The sequence below is a fragment of the Rhinolophus sinicus genome, chromosome 3 (assembly GCF_057876585.1).
Source record: "Rhinolophus sinicus isolate RSI-liver-muscle chromosome 3, RSI-T2T, whole genome shotgun sequence".
Lineage (NCBI taxonomy): Eukaryota > Metazoa > Chordata > Mammalia > Chiroptera > Rhinolophidae > Rhinolophus > Rhinolophus sinicus.
In genome coordinates, this window is record NC_142503.1 from 135,013,882 (window position 1) to 135,034,779 (window position 20,898).

The 20,898-nt window shown below is 35.8% G+C and overlaps 1 long non-coding RNA gene across 1 annotated transcript in view; it reads right to left on the reverse strand.

Annotated features, from left to right (window-relative positions):
- The window catches only part of LOC141570601 (uncharacterized), a 680,999-nt gene that overhangs the window by 219,204 nt on the left and 440,897 nt on the right, over nucleotides 1-20,898 (reverse strand). Inside the window, exon 4 of the long non-coding RNA XR_012494788.2 lies at nucleotides 18,580-18,668. This is a non-coding gene — a long non-coding RNA (uncharacterized LOC141570601). The remainder of the gene's footprint in view (nucleotides 1-18,579; nucleotides 18,669-20,898) is intronic.

Consider the following 20,898-nt stretch of genomic DNA (forward strand, 5'->3'; position numbering starts at 1 on the left):
TTGTCTTCATGGCATGAAGTTCACAAATCCTCGGTTTCTGAATCTTGCTTTGTCTGTGACCTTTGTTTGTGATGTAGAGTCCAGTGCTCACTGTTTAAACCTAGATTCAGCTCACAGTTATCACTATGTGTCAATTATCGTGCTAGCCACTGAAGGAGAGATTTTCTTTCTTTTCTATGAAGCTGGGAGGAGCAGGTACCTACCCATACAAAGGTGTTGTTAGCAGACAGGGTATAGAGAGTGAGCTTTCTAATTGCAGCCCTGCCTGCACTCTTTGTGAATATGGGCACACCACCTGACTGAGCTTTGTTCAAGTTCATTCCATATAAAACAGGAGGACGCACATGCGATTGCTGCTCTTTACACTATAGACACTGGACTGAGAATCCAAGGCTGTGTGCCTTTAACAAGTTGCTTGGCTTCTTTGGGTTTAATGAAGGTGTTGACTGTTCTTGCACATTCTCTTTTCTAGTTCTAAATATGGTTTTTAGAAATAACTGAAATGTGTATAGTATGTATGAACAATTAACTGTCAAATCTATTATCACAACCCACCCTACCATACACCCAAAACAAGTGCCATTCTTTTTTATAGGATATCATCTATGTTAAGTTTTTTACAAATGAATTTTCTGCAGATTTTTAAGTTCAAATAATAGCTATGAATACCTATGGATATGACTATCTCTCTCTCTCTCTCTCTCTCTCTCTCTCTCTCTCTCTCTCTTTTTCTCTCTCTCTCTCTCTCTCATCTATCTATCTATCATCTATCATCTCCCTATCCATCTATCTAATATAGATATCTCCAGTTACATATATCTACTTAAACCAATGGTTTGGAAACAGAGACAATGATTGATCTTAGCAGCTTGGGAGCTCTGGATAATTCCTGGAGGAATAAGGAGTTAGAAGAGCAGCATGTATTGTAATCCTTCATGGCTCCACTTTGTGATCTGGCTTGTGAGAACAGACCCATTAGAGACACAGAATGAACAATAAAATATTTTATTTTAGCATTGCACCAGATTCTAACAGAAGAACATGATCCTTATTGCCAATTGAGTACCTATTATGTACAGATTTTTCTCTACTCAGCCCAGATTTCTCAAATTTTTACACAGACTTTATATAATTTTTCAGAAACAAAAACTGAGGCTGAGAAAAGTTAGGTCACTTTCACGAGCCACATTGCTAACAAGCAGCTGAGAATGGAGTCTAGATTTATCAGACTTCAAAGTCTATAGTCAAGTAATGGTAATCAGTGAGAAAAGAAACCTAGATTCCACTGTAATTCCTGAACTGACCACCACCAGCTCAGGATACGCTCCTTTCAGGGCTTTGACCACCTCATCTGTACTTGATCATTAGATCACTCTCTCTTGTGTCTTCAACCTCTCTCTCAAACTGGCCTTTTGCTGAAGTATAAAAGCATGCACATCATATATCTTTGAGAAAGTCTTTCAACAGCAGCATATTTCCATCTAGCTTTTTGTCTTTCTGGCCAAAGTTCTCAAAAGACTAGTTCTACACCTTCCATTTATACTTAGTTCATGTGCTTCCTGAATCTGAGGATTCATGTCTTTGATCAGTTCTGGAAAATTCTTAGACATTATTTTCTCAAATATTGACTCTCATGCATTTTATTTTTCCTTTTAGAATTTTTAAATAGATATGACTATGTAGTTCAATTCAAGCCAAAAATCCATAAGGAGGTAGCCCCAAGGCTTAGGATTCTTAGAAGAGATTATTTTCTACCAGAAACAAGGCTAAGAGACTCTAGTAACTTTGCCATTTCCCTGCACTTGTATGAAAGATGTATTTTCCTTTGCCTCACCCACCTTTTCCACCAAGGATGTAGCCTTTCTAGAGACCCACATCTTGTTGGGATCTTAGCTCTAATTGGGCTCAAGATAGCATCAAATTTAAAATCGAAACCACTTGCTTACTCAGCCTGGAATTATTTTCTCTTGGTTCTCTTCTGGCCGTTTTGATCGTTGTTCCTCCCTTTAGTCTCCTTCACAGGCACCTTCTGCTCCTGCTCTATAATTACTGGTCTTCTCCAAAGCTTGGGGTGTCCAATATTCAACAGATTATATAACTCTCTGCTCACCTTAATCCCTTGAAAATATTCCATCATTTCTTATTAGGATGAACATGGTACCCAACACCATGCTTCAGTCTCTTTAATATGTTCTTCACACCAAAGCTGGAGTGAACTTACTAAAATAGAAATGTGACAGTCCTTTCTTTAAAATCTTTTGATGACTTCTCCTTGTCCACAACACAGATATGCGTGTGTGCATGAGCACACGCACACACACACACAAACACACACACACACAATCAAATAATACTCTTTTGAAATATGTAAATCCTTAGGATCAATCTCCTGCAAAGCTTTTCAATCCCATCTGGTTCTCCTATATGAAGTTCCAGTTTTCTAGCTGTTCTGAACTGTTCTTCTAAACATCTTTACTTCTGTACCTAGTGTTTATATAACAAATGTTTCCTCTATATATTATTACAGAAATTATGAAATTTTTAATTGTTACAGTAACTTGGTTTTTGTTTTTTATTCTCCATATGAAAATAAATATGATGCACAAGGAACCTATGAAAAATTAACATACAAGAAATTAGAGTTTTTTGTACATAGGAGCATGGATTCCCAGAAAGTTCTGTGGTTGCAATAATGAATAGCTCTGACCTCCTCTATGCTCCTTTTTGTCCTTTTCTCCAATAATCTTTCCTTCCATATCTAGTTGTTATGTTATTTTGGAAGTAAGACCCATGATTGAAAGGATTACATCAGGATTAGTACCAGTGACATGAATCTCTCAATAATCATTGATTTACCTGTGCATCCTAGAGAATTTAACATACCTCTACAACAAGCACAAGCATTTGGAAATATTTTATTTCAAAATGCTAAACTACAACACATGGACAATAGTCTCATTCTAAAGAGCAAAGGAATTATTTTAACTTCCTTCAAGGCAGCAAGACAACAAATATCTTGCTGCCCTAGTTTTGTTAGGTCCCTTTTCCTCAGTGTACTCATCTGCAAAATGGAAATAATAAAAATACCAATTCTTGATTTTTGGGGGGTTAAATGAGTTAATGCCTAAAAGCAGTTAGAACAATGCCTGGTATTGAGTAAAAAAAATCAGTAAAGATTGAATCATTATTTTTCCCATTGTTTTTCTTTCACCTAATCAGACAAGATTTTAGTGAAAAAAATAATATTTTAAGTAAGAGATAATATACTTTTATGTCATGGTTCCCTTTCCTATCATGGTCGATTTTGAAATAGGATCTATTACAAGTCATTTATTCATTGGCATGATTTGAAGACATTGTTGGTTCTTTTTCTGATTTCATGATAATTACGAAATGAGAATCCTATAAAGCAATTCAGTTATCAGCGATCATAGCCCGAAGATGTTAGAAAGTAGAAGGCTTCTTAGAGAACTCAAGAGAATATTTTACTCCATTATCACATAAGACCCTTGTGGCTACCACAATCTGTTTCCCACCCCTTTTACCTGCTGGGAAAACTATATTATAAGCTATTTCCTGTGACTTTGTATTTCTTATATTGGGATTAGAAAGCTAAGAAAAGACATATGGGATTGTGTTCTCTCTCTCCCTTTCCCAGTCTATGTATATCCTGCTTTAATGTCTTGGGAATATGTGAAATACCAAGTATAGAAACTACTTCTATTATGAGGTTTTCCCAGCATGTATCAAGTAATAAAGGGTCATTGGAAGCACCATTGTTCTCATTGCAAGACTAATGGAATTCTCTTGTAAGAACATGAAACTAACATAAATCAAATGAACATTATTCATTAAATAAATGATTGATCCTATCCCCAGTATGTCTTCTGAAACCCCATGAAACAAATATTCTATGAGGTAAAAGTTCTAACTTGCTTCTTTTTCTTAAGAATTTTGCTTACAAGTTCAAGAGCTTGGAGATATATATATATATATATATATATATATATATATATATATATATATACATATATATATATACATATATATACATATATATATAATATCTCATATACATAAATATATTGTATATTATATATAATATATACACATATATAATATATATGTATGTGTGTGTACATTATATATATATATATATATATATATATATATATATATATAGTCTCCAAGCATGCATACACATACACATCTACATTTATTTCTATATCTTTCTATATCTGTTCATACTCTGTCCAATTTAAATCCAGTACCACAGGATTCATTCTAGTTTTCTGTTTTCCTTATTTGTAGCTTCTTTCTCTGCCTTTGAGAAACCTGCCTCTCATTATCTACAAAATATTAACTTATTTGTCAATTTCTAGTATATACATAAGGTAGTTTTAGAATTGCTAACCAGCATCCCTGCAAGAAATACATTTACTAACTTGCATACAGTGTTTGTGTACAGTTCTCTTGGTCTTTAGCCTTGGAATATCCAGACAAAAGACTGTTTTCCTTAGTTACATAGGTTAGTTCTTTTATCCCCTATCCCTTCGGTGTGGTTATGTTATTCATTGGAAATAAAGTTGTACAGTTTGGTTTATTTGCTACAGTTTGCATTCCATTTTTGGTCTGTGCCACATTCTGGCAAATTTTAATTAATTATCTTTTTGGAATGTGAAATAATATTGTGGTTCTAAAAGTCAGAGCTATACAAAATTGTACACAGGGAGGTATCACTCCCTCCTTACCTCTATGCATTCCTATTCCCCTTTGTTCCTGCCACTTTTTCACCCACCCTTTCTAGAAAGCCATTTTTTTTCAGTTTCTGGTTCATTCTTCCTGTATTTTTATTTTCCAAAAATTAACAGATACATGTGTCTTTTTTTTTTTAAATATCTGCTTCTTTTTTAGTAGTCCTGATACTCTTGATCTATTTTTGATATAGGTTTTTTTCCAATAAGATTTGACAATTCCCTGAAGAATTCATACATTTTCTTCCAGAATAGTATTATCAGAACTTCGAATGGCCAATAACTTTCTCAGAGAATGCCTAATTATTTCAGATCTAATTTTTATTAGCCCTATCTTTACTAAAATTTTGTTATTATTCATACTTATTTTATGAGAGTTTTGTGTCCATTGTTTGTATTAGATTTCATTTTTAGAGGCTGTTTCTCACTCATGAGACAGGTCGCAAAAAGATTATTTTCAATAAAAACAATTAGAAATGTTGAGATTCATTCAGCTTCAGAATTTGTCTTCTTGGAAGGGGGCCGGTAGAACATGTGTGTTCTGACCTTGACCAGGTCTAAGCTGGTCCTTAACTTTTGTGGAGGGAGCCTCTTCCATTTTACATGGCTATGGGAACAGATTCTCTACAAAGAAAGCAGCGGGCACACCATCAAATGACATTTCATTCTTTCTTTAATGATTCGTTTTTTTGCTCTTGGAACAAGTCTGTAAAGATTACAAGTGTGTCTCAAGGGAAGAAAAAACTAAAAGTATAGTAGAGCCAAAACTTGAGCAAGTTCACAAAGAATCATAAGGGGGTGGACAAGGTATTAGAATATAAATAGAAAGTACAGTATTAGCTCTAAACAAATGCTTTCAAAGTCTTTGTGTGCACTGACAGCTTCAGATATTTGATGTAAATGAATTTTTCCCTAGAAACAATGGAATCTGTAGCTGTGGTGGCAGTGTTTCTTTTCTAAACCTTGCTTTTTCTTTTCTTTTTGTTCCTGAGGTGAAAGCATAGCTAACTTAGGTATGTATTTGCATCAGAAAGACTCCCCAGCAGCGTCTATACTAGTCAGTGATCATTTTTTCATTATTTCAGGTACCTGCTTGTTTGCAATTTTCTTTTTTAAGCCCCTGTCCTCCTCATCATGAAGCACAAACACAGTCACTGTCACGCACAGAAACATAGACACACTCAAATGATGACGGCGTCTGGCATTGCCATTTTCATTGAATATTACAAGGTAAAGCCTGTATCCACACTGTGTTTTATGATTGTTGAAATCCCATCAATTTGTGAGAGTCTACTCCTCTCCATTAATGATACCTCCATTTACCTAGGTGCGTATGCCAGAAATGAGAGTAATTTCTGACACCTTCTCTGCCCCACAGCACCCCCACCCCAATCAACCATTAAACCTTTCAGAATCTCCTTATAAAATGTATCATGAATCTGTCTTCTCTTCTTGTTGCCACCATTTTAGTCCAAGCTTCCTCTCCTGCCTGTCTATCTGACCTCCCTGGCCTCTGCTGTAATTCCATCTCCACAAGAACAAGAATGATTTCTTGAAATTTAAATAACATGTCATTTTGCTAATTAAATGGCCCTGGCCCCTCCCCCACTGCCTATGGCTTTTTACAGTACTTACTTCTGATAAATTCCAAAATTCTTTACAAGACATACAGGAAGTTGCCTCTTGTCCCCACTGCTTTCCCCTCCAGGTCCTCGCACTCGACTTTTCCTCTGGCTTTCTGGGTTACAGCCACACGGCCCTTCTTGTCAGGTCCTTGACAAAGAACCAAGCTTTTTTCCCATCTCAGCACGCGGAAAGTTCTTGCCTACCCCTTTTTACCTAGTTCTTACTAACCTTTCAGGGCACTGGCTCAGAGAAGCTCTTCCTAACTCCTATTTCAAATCTCAATTTCCTCTTAGTATGCTCTCCTACTACCCTGTACCTTCCTTTAGAACTACCATCACAATTTCAAATTATTTATTTGGGTGCTTAAATTTGTATCTTCTTGTTCACTGTATATTCCAGACCTGGCACAGTGCCTAACATATGGTAAATGCTCAATAAATATTTGTCGAGTAAATTAATATTATGGTAATTGTATGCATGATCTCAGACCATTAACTGCATTATTCAGGAAAATCATAAAAACTGATGAATTATATATCACGTTCTCCCAAAGTATTTTGCATATATCTTCGTTTTCAAATGAATGACTACCACCCAGCTCTCATTACCATCACCAGAAAGCACTCCCTATTGGAATTGACCCACCTGCTGGACTCTTTCTACTTGCTTGCTTGAGGGCTGGCAGTGGCGGTGCCCACCTTGGTAGAGTGATTTGAAGGATTTCTAGAAACATGGCCAGAGTTTTACTTCCACTAGCAATACCAAGAAATCCTCAATGTGTTGGTTCCTAATATTAAAATCTCCCTATAGCAAAATTGCTATTTAGGAGAAATAACATGTCAGACACTAGTAGCCATTATTGTCATATCCTCAGATAGAATAGTCAGTCCGTAAGAGACACTAGATGTTTAAGAGGGGGAGAAATAATTTGGGTACATTTTGATTGGGCTGAAGAACTACAAACACCAAGAAACATTAAGATAGTCTCCTGAGGTGGGTATTGAGGAATTTGGGCAACATTACTTCCTAGAGAAACCTGGGGGTGGGATGTCAGGCACCTATGAGGAGGCTGGATCATCCAAGGATGCTGAAAACAGTAGAGATGGACATCTCTCGGGATAACAGTTTAGAAGACGCATTAACACATTATACTGTTCTTCTTAGATTGGCTTTGCCTGGCAAACTTCATCCTCACACTGAATGTTAATTTTTTTTCTCCTTGAAGAAAATAGGAAGGCTAGTCCACAAAGATATACAGGCAATGAACATGCAATCCAGTTCCCCAGGCAACCCATGCTGGGTGGTGAGCTCAACCTTTTACATCTCTCTGCTTCAACTCTGGGACCTGGACCTTCACGCTTCCACAGTGGCCCCCATCTCCTGGGATCCAGACCTGAGATGACCTCACTTGACCTGGGCAACGTCCTATATTTCTGACCCCAGACTGCTTCCCTACGTCTAACCTTTCCTGACCGAATACTTTTCTGAGGGCTTTTAGCATTCTCCTCCTAGGACTCTGTGTTCACTTAGCAGAGGTTCTCAATATAATGAATCTGACCTCCTTCCTATCACCTTGCCTTTGTAGAATTTATAAAGCTCTTTCAAAAATATTTACTTTTCTGATTGTAATAAGCAATTTAGTCAAATAGGAATACATTTTACAGATGAGGAAACTGGGTCCCTTTTCAGATTAGGTTGGGTTACTCTTTTCTGTTTGCTTGGACTTAATTATTGCTAATAGAATACTAGCTGATTCTGATAAGGCAGATAATGACTCCTTGGGCCAGCTACCAGTTTAGAATGACTCAAATGGAAAATAACTAAAAGAATGGAATATTCTAGATCACCCCCAAACCATAAATCTGTAGTGTTCAAAGCCACAGAAAGCTAGCCTATGTTGAGATGGATTTAACAGGGTATCGTGTTTATCAAATAAAAGATGGTGTATAGTAGGCACTCAAGTGATACTGAGCTTTCGAACATTCAAGAGCATTCGAGACTTCTCTAGAGCATTCGAGACTAGGGATGTGGCTTGGACTGGAATTCTGGTCAGAGTCTGGATTTAGTGAGTCATCATCTAAAGCTGCAATTAGCTTCTGCTATTTGCTAGGGTTTCAAACTCAGTCCAGCAAGTGACTCCAGCCTGTTTTGGCAAACTACAAACCTGTCACTCTTCCCTGCTTGGGCTCAGGGCATGAAGCATGTACCAACATTCCTCTATCTGTTGGTTTCATTGTAGATGGGGACTGGAGCAACCATACAGGAAATGGTCAGTCATTGATGACCATAAATTCCCAGAGCAAATATGGTACACTTGAAACACTTAATGGCTCTTTTTTTGGCGATTCCATATTTGAGTCTATTTAAGTTATCCATAGCCTTTTAGGCAAACATAGAATTTTCTAAAATCCCCTCCAAATTGCCATATTGACCACCAGTCTTCTCAAACTAAATTGTATATATAGTACATATGTACAAAATTATTTTACATAGTAAAAATCCACATGTAACCATGTTTTCTGGTCAAAAGATTCTCCAGGTGGTCTTTTATCTCTTGAGAATCCTCATTTATACATATGCAATTTCTTCCTTTTAATATTTCTCTGCCATTGGAGGAATTGTTTTTTTTTTTTTTCCAGAAAACATAATGATGGGGTTTCACTATATTTATGTATTCTCTATCTGAAGAGCACTTAATATCTTTTGGATTTGAATATATTTACAATTTTCTTGGCATTGCTATGTACTTGCTTGTTTTAAGTATGGAGCTCAAATTCATCTGAGTTCCTTAACCATAAAAGGGATAATTGAGATTCCAGAAAATTAGGTGCTCTGAAGCACAGTGAGTCAGCAGCAGAGAAAAGAGGAAGGTAATTGATTTAGTGCCCGCCATAGGCTAGATATAAGGACATTCTTACATTATCTTATTTAGTTCTTACCAAAACCCTGTAAGATAGGTGTTATTATTCCTGCTTAACAGACAAGAGAACTGAGGCTCAAAGGGATTAAGTGATTTGCCCAAGATCACACAGTTAAGTGGCAGAGCTGAATTATAATCTAAATATATCTGTTTGACTTCTCATGGAATGCTTACTCTTGGAAACCAGTCCCCATGCTGCGAGGAAGTCAAAGCAACTCATAGAGAATCTCACATGGAGAGATCCATGTGGAGAAGAACTAAGACACCCACTTCTTCTGCTCTGGCTGAGCTTCCAGCTGATAGCCAATGCGATCTGAGTGAACCATCTTGGAAGCAGAGCCACCTCCCCTGATCTGTGTGGAGAAACACAAGCCTTCCCATAGCACACTGCCCAATTTGCAGACGTATGAGCTAAATAAATGACTGTGTTTATTTTAAGACACTAGATTTGGGGTTAGATCGCAACTGGAGAAAGCAAGGCATAGACATCAAAAATGATAGAAAATCATTAAAAAGTAGCACAAGTATTCAAACAGCTTAGAAAGGTAAATGTATACTTAGGTCTTATAAATCTCTATAATTAAACACAGAAGGAATTTTTAGTTAGTTCCTTGCCTTTAAAGATGGAATTTATAAAATGTGTATTTGGTACAAAATGTCAAGTAAGCATGTTTAGTCAGAGAGTTTATCCTTGCTCATTCCTTTAAAAAATGCAATATGTACTGAATTAGGCCATGGACTCCAGAGAGAGAGAGAATATTGTGAAGACAGAAGAAAAAGGAAAAGATGGTAATATGGCATAAGATCTGCATTAAACACAACAGTAATAATACTGCCATTTGGGGTTTACATAATTCTGTCTTTTTAAAAACTCAAAGAAACTAAACAAGTTTTTTAGTACAGCAACATCATAGATGGGGCTAGAAGAGTTTCCTTTTATGCTCTTTTTCTCCCTTTCTCTGTCTGTCCCGCAACTAAAACTGAACATAAGAAATGTTATCATTTGTTTATATTCAAAGAATAGACCAATCTTAGACTACTCTGCAGTTAATCCCCAAAAGGCTAGGAATGAGTGACATCATCATTTTAGGTTTTTTATTAAATCAATAATACCCTGTGATAATTTTTCTCAATTAGGCAATTACTTTTTCAAAATGTTTTATTTTTGCCCAGGTGCTTTCACTTCTATTTCTCCATTCTTTTTCTTGGTTTCCCAGACTCTAGCCACGTTTCACTTTAAGTTGGTTAAAATAACTCCCAAGTCACTCCAACCATTTGATATTATTCATTGCCTTCTTTGAATTATCCTCACCATTTCTACATTCATTTAAATAATATAAACATTTATTGAAAACTTACTGTGCACCAGGTACCTTGAGGTTTTCTTCACGGTTCTTATTTCTCTGTTTCTCTGTTTTTAGCACCTAAACTTCAATTCCTTGTTTTATAACCTAAATTCTATCCAATCTTCTCTTCCTGTCACCAGATGGTTTTTCTTTTAATCTCACTCCCACAAAGTTCTTTTATAAAATTGAACCTTAGTTTGCTGGAGTTTAGAACTCTCCCAGGTAGTCATCTCAGATTTACTATTCCCTTTTCTTTCATCAACTAGCACAGTTCTTTCTGTTTGCTTCTCTTTTACTTACTCTGGCAATTACTGAAGTCATGCAGTAATTTATCTTGTTTGTCTTATGTCTCCAAAAAAGAATTTAAATTACGTATTTCTCCAAGGCAGAAACAGTGTCTATTGTTTTAAATTCTTCTCATTTGTTCTATAATGTGGTCAGTGACAATAGCATGTGACAAAACTTAACAAAATGGAAAAACAAATGTCTTTATGATTAATCTGTGGAATTTGCAAATGAGTGCTACTCTACAAAGAAGAAAATAGATTATGGATATTAGAAATGGGTGTGATGTAAATGTATTCATTTTAATACATCCCATTTCTTATTAACATATTTAAGTATGCTCTGAATTCTTCAGTACTATATGTATATGTAGAAGAAGGGAGCTTATAAAAACACAATATTTTAATAGCAGATATGGCACTTAATTCTTCAATGGTTAAACTCTAAAATAGTTCCCAATGTATTCAGGTTTGTTCAACAAAAAAATAAAGTCCCCAGATTCACATGAATAAATTACATTTTGGAAATTAGCAGTAATAAGATAATGCAGAACTGTGAGCCATGGAGTTTATAAACTGGTTATTTTTCATCACTTATAGACGTGGCTCATATAATTCTCTTTTCTCACTTTTCACCTTACATAGTCTCATATATTAGTGGGCTTCCCCCCAATTTTCCTTTTCTCATTATGTATAGTTGCTTCCCATGTTAAAAATAGTGTTGAAAACAGGACAAACATTGTCAGCTGGCCATGTTAATTGCTGCCCATAGCCTGAGAAATGAGGCAGAGATGGATGCTCAACAAATGCTTTATGCTGGGTTCCCTCCTCCCCGCTTTGTCTAAATGGGCTACCACATTCTTGCTAATGGTCTATACCCAAACTGGGGAAACCACCTGAGTCAAAACACATTTACTGCTTCTCTAGTGAAAAGGGGCACTTTGAGAACAGAACCCAAAATAAGGTATGGTGAACTACTTGCATAACTAAGTAGTTTGAATTTCTTGAATAACTAAGACAGAGCTGGTTTCTTTGGATATAGGACAAGGTGAAGCCACATTTGTCATGGCAGCTTTTCTTGGGATGAGGCACCCCCCCCCTCCAGCCACGCCCCACTGTGATCCCCAGGAGCTGCCTGATTCCCATGTCAGAGCTCTTGCTGGGTGGCCTTCCACTGTGCTTAGCAGTAGCATTGCAGGTAGTTCACCTGGAGGTACAAGCAAGAGGTTCCAGTTATGTGCAATCTCCTGGGACCAGGCAGTGCAATACTGCGTATGATATCCAGAGGAAGGCTGGATGTCATAGCTTGATTGGCAGTTTGTCCTTATGTCGTGCTAAAATTCCCATGGTTAGACCACTTGTGATGGCCAGCGGAGCGAGCATATTCATGTAGAAATGCAAGGTCCAATATGGTAGCTACGAGCAAGATGTGGCTATTGAACACTTGAAATGTGGCTACGAGATGTGCTGTAAGCAGTGACATAGTTCAAAGAAAAGAATGAGATTATCATAGTTTTTGTAATGAATGCATGTTGAATCAATAATATTTTAAATATATTGGGTTAAATAAAATTTATCATTAAAAATAAAAATTCACCTGTTCCTTTTTTGCACTTTAAAAAACATTGCTACCAGAAAATTTGAAATCACATATGTAGTTCACATTTTATTTTATTGGGCAGTGCCAGTTTAGAGATTTCTAGTAAGGTAGACCTGACTTTGAGTCCTGCCTGCAATCCATGGAAGTCACTTAATTTCTCTAAGTCTCAGATTTTTTCTTATAATAATAGTACTCACCACAGTGTTTTTATGAGGATGAACTGAGATAACGTTGGTAAAGCACTTGGAAAATTACCTAGAGCAAAATAAATACTTAATAAATGCATAGATAAAATCCTAAAACTAATATTCCAAAAATCTAGGTCCTCCTTTGATTACTAACTATTCATGTGTCACTGAAAAAGTCACTTCTTCTCTCTGGTCCTCAGTTTATTCATGTACAAAATTATGAGTTGTACAAAATATTTTCAATTAATTAATTCAAAAATATTTGGTCTACCATGGCCGCAAGCCCAAAGTTCAACAGTGAGTTGATGAGGTGTGTTAGTTAAGGGAAGGCAGGAATACAACAGTGAATAAGACACTGTATTAGATACCTGTTTTGTTTTCTTGGTTAGCTCTGCCCTCTCCGCCCCCCTTTCTAGAGATTTCCTTCTCTTCCATCCCCATAGTTTCAGTCAGAGCAGCCATGTCAGTACAATGGGTCTGTCCCCTGGTCACAGTTAATTGGTAGAGGAGTGGACATTTTTCCAGGTGGGGCCCAGGCTTTCCTGGGAATTTTATTTGAGATTAGAAGATTACAAATCTATCTGGTTTATTCCAGAGTGGAGGTGATGTCAACTGGAGAGTTATTAGCAATATCCATTTCCAACTCTGTGGACTGGGGAAGAGAGACAGCTGGTCTGTGGTAGCAGCAAAGAATGAAGCAGATGCACAGAGGGAAGCAGAAAGAAGAAAAAAAAGAGAGAGGTCTTATGGTTCCTTGTTAGGCTCAAGTCCTGCATTCAGTCCATTCCGACACGTAAGAATCGGCTGCACCCCTGACCTGTATGGTGGGAGCTATCTCCACATGCTTAAAGCAAAACAAAACCCCCTTTGCTGATGTTAAACGGGTTTCCTTTTATTTGCAACCTAAAAAGTTTCAACTAATTTGGACATGCTCCTCATATTTAAGCTCCTGCTTATGGGGAAAAGAAGCTCACAAACCAGTCATTTAACACACTGTAAGATGTTATGAGACAATAGAGAGGAGAGCAAGGGAACGCCCAGTGAAGTGGGGAAGGCTTCACAACCAAAGTATCATTTGAGATGGGTCTTATGAGAATGAAGGGGGCTCTTCCAGGTGAAGAAGGAAGGGTGGACAATTCTAGGCAGAGGCATATACAAGTACCAAGTATGAAGAGAGAGTTACATTGAGCAAATGACATGTAGGTTACTTACTGGATAAAAGGATCTACTGGGATTTTTCAGGGTCTAAATTAACTTTTAATTCTAAACAGTTCTTAGGAACATATAGGACAGAACAGTAAGTGGAAAAATAATGACCTTGGAATAAGGAGACTTGGCTTTTGTCCCACCCCAGACATGGATTAACTGTGTCACCTTGGGTAATTTACATCACTTCTTTGGGAATTGGTTCCATTATTTGGAAAATGAGGAGGCAGATTCTTTTATCTCTATTGTCCCTTTCAGCTCAAAATTCTGATTCTGTAACTTAACTCAAATATAAAAACTTTGTCACTGCTGACAAAGCATTTCTACTAGGTTTGACGGTGGCAATGATTTAATTTAGATATGTTTCATTTCCTGTCAAAACTGTGATATGCTATATGCTACGTCAAAGAAGTCTTGGTCCAAAGACTTATTTCATAAAATGGGCAATTTTGAAAGTGAATTTCAATAACTAGCATCATCCCTGAGACTGACCTCGTTATTAGCCTTTCAATGCTTTACTTTCTCCACCTGTGCAATGGGCCCAAAGAAATTTGTCCTATATCTAGGTATTACAAAGATAACGAATGATTGAGTTCTGTGGAGGAAAAAAAATTATCCTTATTTGAATATGACAAACAAAAAATATTTCCCATGAAGATATCTCAAAGAATCCTTTTCTAAAAATTGTAGCTATATAAAAATATCATCAAAAGTGGTAAAGGAATGGCAGATTTGCAAAAATTCACATGTGTCCAAGCATAGTGCATTTCTCTCATGTGCATCTTTTATATTCTCTCCCTCCTGTCTTTGGATATCAGAAAAGGGAATTCTTATTCTTTCTCACTACACACCTGTGACAATCTTTTGGCAACTTGTCTTTTTAAGTTTCCTTTGTTTATAGCCAAAGACAAATACTCTATGGGAACAAATGGCACATAATATCGTTTCCTGGACACATTTGTTTTAAGGCCTGGGTGTGTTTGCTAAGTGGAATGTGTTCCTAGCCAAGAAAATGGGGACTATAAGCATATGTGAGGCTGAATGGTAAATAAAATTATTACAATCACAACCAGTAGGAGAATGTGTAGCAAAGGGAAGCTGCACATGTTGTGTCAACAATGTATCTACCTTTATAGTCTTCTAAGACCTCTTTCAAAACACATAGATGCTGAAGTTTTGGTTTAACTATTGGTAAGTTACTACTTTTCTAAATTATCATAAGCAAGAAATCGACAAGCATAATAAGGTTTATAGTGAAATTGCCTGGTACACAAATCCCATTCTTACCAGTAGTGTCCCTTTCTAAGGTGCTTTGTCCGCATGAATTGCTTGATCATCAGGCAACTGAAATGTTAACTATATCACGATGTCCTAGCTCTACCACGCCAGGTAATGAGGCTGCAAGTGTGAAAACTTTGTAGTCCATTATATTTTATACTTTTAAAAAGCATATTTGCATGTTATTATTTATTATAAATTATTATTTTTATCAGAGATAATCTTATCAGGATAATCTTCTGGTTACTGTTAGTCAATATGGACAAAAACTAATATAATAAAATTAGAAGAAAGCACTTGAGGATTTACAAGAGTAATTTAAAAGGTTATATTTAGACCAAATAAATATAAGTATGACAAATTGACAGATGACAAACTTTATAAATGTGGTTTCCACCAGTTAGCAAAGTCTGGAAGGACACAAAATATTACAAAAATGTTTAGATAAACAGTGGGTAATATTCAAAGAAGAGAACCATTCTGAAAATGTTCGACAATAATTACAACGTTAATGTTGGAAGCCAAATACAAGGCCTGCTCCAAGAAAACAACTTTTTTTACTGTGGTATAATTGACATATAACATTATGTTAGTATTAGGTGTGTAATATAATGATATGCTATTTGTATACTTTGCGAGACGATCACCATGATGTCTAGTTAATACTTGTCATCATATATAGTTATAAAATTTTTTCTTATGATGAAAATTTTTAAGATATACACTCCTGCAACTTTCAAATATACAATGTAGTGTTATTAACTATAGCCTCCATGCTGTATATTATATCCCCATTATTTATTTATTATATAACTGTAAGTTTGTACCTTTAAACCCCCTTCACTCATTTTGCCTACCTCCCCAGAAAATAATTTTTATACTTACATTTGTGTTATGATACAATCAGTAGATAACAATTAAATACTCTATATCTACCTATGCTTGGTTGGAATAAACACCACTTAGAAAATCTGTATGAAAGTCTTAGAGTTTTATATAGTTTTACTTGGTTTTAGTTTTCTAATGCTGGACTACTAATATTATAAATTTGGAAAGGTTTCTGGTATGATGGTAAAGTGACACCCCTTTGATTGGGAAAGAAGGAAATCTGTTATGTGCCAGACACTACATTACACATTCTCATGTACCTTACCTCATTAAGCTGAAATGGTTTAAGTTGCCAAATTACCCAGTCAGCAAGCAATAGGATCATAAATCTGAATCCAAGACTGGCCAAATTTCTTTATATTTGGAAGGGTGGTCAATTCGTATTCAGAAACCTCTGTGAATCCAGTACCATAGTGATTCTATTCTGTCATAGTGAGTTTTTAAAAATCTGTTTTTTAATGTTGGGGATATATGTTTCTAAATTCCAAAATTCTGCCCCCAATCTCCCATTGTTCCTGATTTTCCCCTCACCATTAGCATCTTCTCAAAGCCCAGAATATGAGCCATTACATATTTCATGCAGAAAATGGCACGCAGACAAAACAAAGTATAGACAGAACTAGGACAAAAAGTAAACTCAATGTAAGGAGGAACTTCTAAAAAACTAAGAATTTTCCACAGTGTGCTACTAGCCCTGCTGAAAAAGAAACAGTGATCTGCCCTCAGGAAAACAAGAGTAGGGATTCCTATATTGGTAGAAGTTTGGCTTAATGGTAATCTAAGACGCTTGCCAACTCAATGAATTAGGGAAATAGATTAATCACTCTGACAGATTATAAAACCACACTTTCCAATTTTGAGCTTCCTCTCCCACTATCGTCCCCACCATTTACCTTGTTGCCCACCCTTAGTCTGAGTGATGCAACTGCTGAGCAGCACCCCGCTTGAAAGACAACAGAACTTTGCAGCCCACAGGTCGCTGATGCTTTTCCTTTACACCACAAACAACGTCTACGTTCAATACACTTTACTCACAGTAATTAAGATGCTCAGGTTATGAGATAACTGCTGGGCGAAATACAATATGCACCTTCCAGAGTTTATTTTCTAGTGGGTGACACAGATAGGAATGAGCAATGGAAAGTAGTATGTTTCTCTATGGCTACTATCTTGAAAGCATTAAAATCTTAATCCCCATATTGTTTCTGCAAAACTGCTTGCCTCCAGTAATGTCAGTAGTGCTAGGCCTCAATTCTTTTCTCTGTGAAATGGGCATATTGATGATGACTTCCTCTGCAGAATTATTGTGTTGTATAAATATATCCATATTATTCAACGTAACACTCACTTTCTGTAATCTTTATCAAGAGGAAAGAATTTCATTTTGGGTAAGAAAGAAACCTACTAAATAGAGTTTTATAAATCACCATTCAAATATTTCCTGAATAATTTTGCATTACCCAATTTAAAATTTAAAGTCCTTATCAATAATTTTAGAACTGTAAGTATATTTTTAATCCTTTTTTTTTCACAGAAGGTAAAACTGAGAGCCAGAAAAATCAAGGGAATTGCTAACCGTCACTCAGCTACTAACCTGTTTCCCTGAAAATAAGACCTAGTCGGATGATCAGCTCTAATGCGTGTTTTGGAGCAAAAATTAATATAAGACCCGGCATTCTTTTACTATAAGACTGGGTATAACATAATATAATATAATATAATATAATATAATATAATATAATATAATATAATATAATATAATATAAATAGTGGGTCTTATATTAATTTTTGCTCCAAAAGATGCATTAGAGCTGATCGTCTGGCTAGGTCCTATTTTTGGTTCTAAGTGGCTGGATCAGCCTGGGTCAGTTTCTGACCTTCTGATGCCTGCCCCAGTGTTCATGTGTCTAATATGTGTCTGAGGGTACCGGGTTTACCAGATCGTAAGTGGAAAATGAGTATGGTGACAAATGTTTACCTTGGTATTTTTATGTTCTCTTAGCTTCCTTTTTAAATTCATTTTTGTTCATATAACACAGCTGAGTGAAGTATACAGCATCTAGAAAATAGTCATTAAGAACTTCCGTATTTAAGCACATCTCTATAGAATTTTGTTAGTGCAAGTGTAATTACCAACCTCCTAACAGTTGTTAGAAAACTAAGAAAAAAGATTAACTTAATTTTGCATTATATATACAATTCTCTTTGAGGTTATCCAGATTTATTCCCATTAATATAAATATATTCCTATAGATTATTGTGTATATCCATAAATTAGATTTCTTAGAACCATATGAGCTCAGATGGAAAATTTTCTATATATGCCAAAAAACCAAAAAAAAGTTTTCCTGGTCTTTTCAGGTTGAAGTCAATAAAGGAGTAATTTGAAATCGAAATCATGACATCTCTAGACAATATAATATAATGAATATACATATAATATGTCCTACCTTCATCCATTATTTGGATTGATTTGTTCTTGATCATACCTGAATGAGTTTGCTGTTTCTCCAAGTCCAAGTGGAAAATTTCTTATTCTGGTTCCATCTTCCTTGAACAGCTGTGGTAAACCTTTCTCCTGATGGAGAAAACACACATAATATGACATTAATATCAGTAGTACTCCAAATAAGCAAAATCCCCCAAATTTAGCTGACGCTCCACCCTTTTTTTCTCATTCTAGAAAGCTGATTTGCATGAATGTTGTATTTTTACAGTAACAATTAAACCCTTCCTTCCTTCCTTTCTTTCCTTCCCTCCCTCCCTCCCTTAGTCTCTCCCTCCCATCCTTTCTTCCTTCTCTTTTTCTCTCTGTCTTCCTATTTTCTATCTATCTATCTATCTATCTATCTATCTATCTATCTATCTATCTATCTATCTATCTATATCATCTCCATCAACATCATCATCATCTCTATATATTTGTTTTCAAGCATTAGCACATCAGCTATTGTCAGTAACTCACTTCACAAGTTATCAGCTGTACCAAAGTACCAAGACAACACTGGATGGGATCACTCCAACTCAGAGAGAGGGAGTACAGATCTGCATGGGATGCAGTGGATTAGTCACCTGCCACCTTCTGATGTCCGACTCTACGAGGAACATTTGTAATATCTGATATTGCCTGGGCTAGGAATCACAGAACTTGTGAAGATATTTCACAAATTATCATTTTTCTGTCTGTGTGTATTTTGATTTTTATGTGTAGATCAATATTAAGAACTTTTTAGCACTATATTTCTGTTGATTAATCTGAATAGTGTGCATATCTGCGGGGTGGGTAATGACAAATGCCATTTCATTTTCTTGCCAATTCAGACTCTTGGGAACATTGTAGACCACATTATGGCACACTTGAGCATGGCTGGTGGGCTGGTCTTTACCCTCAGTTAGACTGTGTGGGGGTTCCCACTTGGCCACCTCTCAGTAGTGTAACCCTGGCCATCACATTTCCTTTCTGTGTTTGCTTCTATTACCAGGAAAACGAGGAAGAGCGCCATGAGGACTGAATGAGATATTATGTATGAAGCATTTCCCCAATTCCTGGCACACAGTATGTACTTAATAATAACCATAATAATGAATATTATATAATTCTATTGACTCACACCAGAATGTAATGAGCAGGTAGCCAAACAATGATTTTAGATTTTGCCCTATTTGTTCTCCACAAAGATGAGAAGTTCCAAGTGCGGGGTACTGAAAGCAGGTATCCATGCCTCATGCCTGACTAAAGGGTCTGTCAGGTGAATGCTGAAAGAAATTCCAAAGGATATTCTTTCTAAAGCAAACTAGCTTCTGTGAGTCACACCTGAGGAAGACACAGACATACAAAATTCCCTCTATAATACTACTTGCTATATTGATTGGTTTTACTAGCTTAACCTTTTTGAGTCTGTTACTCTCTTATAAATGTTGTTAGTGTTTGGTGTACTCGATGTTAAATGGATAGCACAGTATATTGATTCTGAATCTAATTTTGGTTTCCAGGGTATTGAGGGTAACTGAATCTGGCATTTAGAGCATTCCAATACTGCATGAGACTTCTCTAAAATATTTTTGACTGAAGAAAGACATTATAAGCACATTTAAAGAGTTCCTAGTAAAAATTAAGTCTATGCAATTTTTTTTATTGAAAATATCATTAGGCAGCATTGAAGAACTAAATTTATACCGATAATCATTACAATGATGAAAAAATTCCTTGCTTCAATAATTGATTTATGCGTCATTTAAATGTACAGAGTAGTTCCAATATAATTTCTTATTAACTCTAATGACGAATTTTAAAGTAGCATGACTCTGAAATAAAGATGAAAATTCTCCATACAACTTATTGCATTTAAATGGATTTAATATTTAATATTTAAAAAATCATTTGAAGTAAATAGCCATCATGAATCACTGCAAATATACTAAAATGTAATTAAACGCTTTTTCCTTTTTAAATGCATCCCCTTGTTTCATAATAAATTATTTTTGCACTCTTTTTTCTCTTAAGCTGTGCTATTGCTTTCGAAATCACTTTTAATTGTGAAATAACATGAACTCTAAAATTCAGTGAATTCATAAAAATATCTTCTCTTAGGAAATTCAAAATAACTGAATTATTGCTTAACATTTGCATTTATCTTCAATTATTTAAATCATGTTAGTAAACACTCAGATTTCTAAAATAGAAGGAAAAAAAATAAAATTTGAGGAGGGGTAAGATTCTATATTTGTAAGGCTTTCACTAGATAAAATTGTGCACACAGAGAAACTACTCTGTGACCACGTTCTGTCCTTGAAATTTTCTGTTGTGA